The sequence below is a fragment of the Oreochromis niloticus genome, linkage group LG13, assembly GCF_001858045.2.
Source record: "Oreochromis niloticus isolate F11D_XX linkage group LG13, O_niloticus_UMD_NMBU, whole genome shotgun sequence".
Taxonomy (NCBI): Eukaryota; Metazoa; Chordata; class Actinopteri; order Cichliformes; family Cichlidae; genus Oreochromis; species Oreochromis niloticus.
Window position 1 is genome coordinate 4,546,744 of NC_031978.2, and position 6,089 is coordinate 4,552,832.

A 6,089-nucleotide genomic window follows, 5' to 3' on the forward strand; every position below is an offset into this window, starting at 1 on the left:
TCCCCCAAAATGGTACCACTGTGATTTTCTCCTAATTTGTGTACACTAAACAATAGAGAGAGGAAAAAACAGTGGGAGATGAGTGGTGATTGGAGCTGCCAGTCAACTGTTTTTAGACATTTTCATAGAATGCGCTCAGCAGACGTTTCTGTCACTATAATAGTTTGTTAATTAGTGTGCAAGGTTAGACGAGACAGGGAGAAGAAAACCTCTTTTTGGTGCCTCCTGCTGTGCTTCAAATGTGTGATGCTGCACAGCTGGAGTTATCAGGCCCACTTTTAACTGGCCTGTTCCCTGCGTGTCTCTCTCGCTCCGTCTTTTGCTTTGATTTTTGTTTAGAAAGAAAAGCCCTTTTTCAACTGACAAGATCAGTTTGGTTGTCTCTTCGCGAGCTCAGAGTCGAACATCCGCGTTAAACCCTCGCTTCCGGAGGTATTTACACATTTAATCTTCCAAAATCTCTTACAGGGTCGTGTGCTGCACCTTTAAAATGATGCGCAATTGCTGCAGCCCGTGTGTGCGTTGAGAAAATAAATCAGCCTTGTGATAAAAGCAAAGAGGTAATTAAATGAGCTAATAGAAGTTATTAGCTATTCATCAGCTGCAACTGCATTCAAACTTTCCCCGGAGGCACTGTGAGCCTCTCAAACAGGAAGACTCTCTGAAACAGGTAGCACGGCGTCTTCTTGAATACCAATTAGCCCAGACTTTTGTTTTTTTGCAGCTCATTCGTGTGAATCATTTGACAACAGACTAGCCGTTTTCCATGGCTGGCTAATTCAGCACAATGCCTGTGAGGGAGGCAGACAAGGTGCGCCGCAGGGAGAATGTCACGAGTATTTCAGAAAGGTTAGACAGAGAGGAGAGCGTGTTGCTATCATACACGCCATTCGTCATCGCTTTGATAGCACACAGTAACGCAGGGTGTCTGTAGGTGTGAGCATGGCTCTATTCTGATCTAAGCGAGTGTGCAGGGAATCAGGCTCGATTGGCACACTGTTTGTTTGTTTGTTTAACCAGTGTGTGTGTTTGTGTGCGCGCTTTTGTACATAAAGTCAAAGTCCTCATTAGAACAACAGCAGCTTTGGTTTGTTCAAATGTTTAAAATGACTCATGGTTATATTTTCCTGACAGGTGACTTTTTGTTTGTGTGAATAAACAATGACAGCACCGGTGGTCATTGTTTCACACAATATACTGCATACACTAGCTGTGTCCACTGTTTAAATAACCATAATTATCCCCTTCTACAACAGAGGGCTGTGCAAAAATATTTGAAAAATGAAGTGTTAGTATTGATCTTTGGAGGGTTGTTGCACCGATTTCATTATCACGGACAGCAAGGCTAATCCTGCATTGAATCTCGATGCTTTGCAAAGAAAACCAGATGCTGGCTGCAGCTTCTGTCCCTACAGTGACAACCGACACCAGTGAAGCTCCCTGGGGCTAAATATTGGACGTCAATGTTCCCAAGCAGAATGTATTTAGAGCGTTTCTAGATTTTCTGTGCAACAACAGGAAACTGTGTGTGTCCCTCTGAATGCAATAAAGAAAATAAATAAAAAAGATTGACAAAATATTAGTTTAACGTGTGGATTTTTAGTTTTTATTGTTTCCATATTTATTTAAGTTTACTAAAAAGCTTTCCAGATGTATCTAAATAAAGGAAGTATAAAGATATAAGTACCATCCTTTCTCTTCCAATAAGAAGGACCACCTTAAATGGGAATGAACAATGTTTATTGATATAAAGCAACAGCTGGGTCCAAGGCTGCGGTTTCATGACAGGCCAGGCCTGGCAGCACAGTAGGACATGGACATGAGAACGACACGACGTGTGGAGCAAGCAGGCACTTATAAACAGGGCTGCACATAAGTGGTCCGCATGTGCGCATTCGCTGTCAAAATAAAAGACGCGCACCAGATAAGAAGTTGCAACGCGCATTTGCGTACATATAAAAGGCACTGTGTTTGTCCGCTAGAGTGGGATTTTCATGGCATATTCTGCACCACATCTCTGTGCGTTCATCATTTGTTTGAAGCCAGCTCACCTCCTGCAACCACTTTTCCGAGAATACGCGTTTCTTTTGCGGTTCGGACTCCTGACATTTCTTTGGAGGTGGAGGAACACCAAAGTAATTGCTTAAAGGAGCTTGCTTCTTCGACATCTTTAAGAGTTCTAAAGAAATGTCTGTCCTCCTCCAGAAACTCTTATGTACGCAAACGTGTTGCAACTTCTTATGTGGTGCACGTCTTTTATTTTGACAGCAAATGCATACCTGCGGACCACTTATGTGCACCCCTGCTTATAAATCCAGGAGAAGAAACAGTTCATTTAAATATGTCAATCACTTTCCCTGGAAACATGGCCATAACCAGCTATGAGGTCACTATGGTGACAACAGTAGTAAAGAATAACACTAAAGAATAATTCTGTGGTGTTTAATTTTGTTCCGGATAACTGGGGCCTGGACAGTCTGAGAGCAGCGCCTCACACTCATTGCATCGCCTATAGCGCCTCCTCCAGGTGGGCGGGGCCATATTCCATGTAAGGTAGCAATTTGTGGAGAGGGCATAAACGCAAAATTATCAATTTACTAGTCGACCTAAGTCCTCATACCATGAGCTATGGTCACAAGCTTTGGGTAGTGACAAAAAGAATGAGATTGAGGATACTAGCAGCAGAAATTAGCTTTTTTTGAAGGGTGGCTGGCCTCTCCTTTAGAAATAGGATGAGGAGTTCAGTCATTTGAGAGGAAATCGGAGTAGAGCCACTTCTCCACCATATGAAAGGAGCCAGTTGAGGTGGTTTGGGGGATCTGCTTCCTTAGTGTCCTGAGTGAGGTGTTCTTGGCATGTCCTACTAGAAAGAGGTTCAGGAACGCCTTGGATAACCTGTATTCGGTGACTGGGGACCCACCCATGCAAACCAGTCTCGGATAAGCAGAATGGATGGATGGTGTTGCTTTGTTTCATTTTTTTATAAACACAAGCAATGTTTGGAATGTGTTACTGTCATCAAATTGCATTTTCTAGTAATGTGCTAATGTAACACATTGCTCTATAAAATTCAGTAATTACATCACTGTTAAAATAAAATCGTTACTTGTACTACAAAGATTCTTCAAATGTCTGCATACCAGGAGAAGGGAAATGGTGGAGGGGGCTCCAGCTTTTATGGAGTGGAGATATGGACATTACTTTTATTTTTATTGCACAAAGGACAAGCTGCGTCCATTATGCTGCTAACGCAACTTCGGCTCTCAGCAAACATCTGCACAGACAGCATGCTAACGCTAACGAAGAACCCATAAACATGAACTTCAACAGGAAATAATGAGCAGAATTGGAGTAATCATCGCCTTAAACTCCTTTTGTGCTGGTTTTGATCTTTACTTTTTGTTGTCAGTTTTGTGTTATATATATATATGAAATGGTAAATGAAATGGTTCTTAAATAGCTCTTTTATACTCTACCTGAGCATTCAAAGCACTTTATACAACTTGCCTCATTTACTCATTCATACCAGCACCTTTTCTGTGCTGAAGTGCTTTCTATCTAACATTCACACTCCAGTGGAAGCGTTGGAGAGAAACTTGGGGTTAGCATCTTGCCAAAGGATAACTGCAGACTGAAGCAGCCAGCAATCAAACCTCCAGCCTTCCAATGAGTAGTAGTAATAATAGGTTTATATAGTTCGCTGATTATGTGACAATGCATTTCAGGTTATTTTACATAGTAATGTGAAAGTAATCCAATAAGTAGTGTAACAAATTTCTTTCTCTGATCAGTATGTATTACTGCATTACTTAGTAATGAGTAAAGTTTAATAGATTACTTTTTTTAACCCCATCTTTAACAACATACATCTACCATATTTCTAGATACACAGTTGATCCGACAAAAGAGTGAATTTTAAAGTCCTTTACAGTTTTCAAAATTTCTCTATTTGATTGTATTAAATTAAAACTCAGTCTCTTCAGAAGTGTAGCCTTTTCTATTCACTGCAGGAGAACAGGTCCTACACCTTTAACCAGGGTTTAGAAATTAGTGAGGTCCAGAACTTTTACTCTTAATGTCTCATAGTAGAGGCCTGCCTGAAAATGGGTTAAAGTCATCACAGACATCAAATGAGACATTTATGTTGGACCATCTTTAAACAGAGATGACAGCCTGTACTGATTCCCTAATAGTGCATTTTGTAAAAGCCACTGCTGCCTCATTTAACTGATGTTTTTGGCATGCCAAGTGATGGCAATACTGAAATAGGTCTCATTCCCAACTCATCACATATGGATGCTTGTAAAAAAAAAAAAAAAAAAAAAAATCCATTGGTGTCACATTTAAACACTGGACAAGCATTTCTTCTGAACATGCAGGGTTACTGTTAAAAAGGGATTTTAACCAAAACAATCATCAACATTGAGAAGACGATGGGCAAGTTAAATGATTCGCAATTACAATGTGAGCAACCAAAGTTAAAACCAGTCGCAGCAAAGGATACCGCTACGGCGCTACCGAGCTAGCAGTTCGGCAGTGGCTCAGCAGCTTTTTTTGGGTCAAGCTTTATTTTTCACATGCAGATATGACCAATCAGACCACTGCAACAAGTGGCAACAAGTGTGCTCTCAGTAGTTGAAAACGTGCCGGTGCAGAACAAACCCAGATGTGGAAATGATAAAATAAGACTAGAGATGGGTATCGGTATTGGTTCTGACATAAACGGTAGTAACAAAAAGCAGCGCACATTTCGGTGCTTTATTTCGGTGCTTTTTTTTCTTGAGATGTCATACACTTTGGATTCTAGCCAATCGTTTTACCTTTCCGAGGATAGTAGGCGGGCCCAGGTACGTACGTTCTTTTAGAGCAGAGCTACAGATTAAAAATGCCCAAGGCGAAGTGGTCAAAAGTCTTGCTGTACTTCACAGCAAAAGATGCAAACTCAGCAGCCTGCAACAAGTGCTTTAAGGTGATACTGTGCAAAGGAGGTAACACCTCGAATCTGATGAAACACCTGGCGACGCATAGCGTTTTTTTAAAAGCCGAGAAATGCACCGTACTTGATAGTTTGCTGCAAGACCTCACACCGAGCAGCGCATCTACTGCGGGTGTGGTCCCTGTTATCGGACCCAGAGTTAGCAACATACCCCAAGAACCTGAATAGTAGAGTCCTGGCCCCTAGCCCTGCCAGTGTAGCAGACTTGATGACGGATGATGATGGCAGCAGCAGCCGTTCTCCTCTGGGTGAGTAGCTTAATGTTGTTCGTGTGTAATTAACGTTGAGTACGCTAACCACATTATTACATTAATGCACGTAAGGTGAACTAGCAAACACCGTCGTAGTTACATGCGGCTGTCTTCTTGTTTGATAGAGTGATACCATATATGCCCTATAGCTGCAGAAAAGGCTAACATTGTTATCTTTTTACAAAAAACACAGCTAAACATGAGAGGTTTTAGGACAAAGTTTGTGTTTTCCATTGTTTAAGCACCGGTTCCAACCAAAGGAGGTATGTTGTATCAACAGAAAAGCCTAACTTGGTTATCATTTTGCAGAAAAAAAAGAGACTGCTAAAAATACAAACATAAGAGGTTTTTGGACAAAGCTTGTGTTCTCCATTCTTTAAGCACCGGTTCGAGCACCGTTTAAGCACCGGCACCGTTTCAAAAGTACCGGTTTGGCACCGGTATCGGATAAAACCTAAACGATACCCATCCCTAAATAAGACTATTTTACCTCAGACACACAGCTAGACACTGGATCAGTTGGCTTTCTGAAATTATTTCTCTGCCTTCATCAGAAGTGGTCCCAAAAAGCCGTCATACAGCTTCAAATCCTGGATCAAATCATGAAATTGTTCCTGTTGCTGCCATCTCTTTGGAATTGGATGAACTCAGAACCTCTATTTCTTCATTTTCTTGTTTAGAAACATCAGGACAAGCTTGCATTGCTTGATGGCAATTCAATTTTTTTCGTAGTGTATTTTTTTTGAGTAAACATTTTTTGCTAAATCACAATCCTTTGGGTACGTATATATCCATTACATTACAAATGTGTGTATGAAAAAGGCATTTCGTCTAAAGGTCTT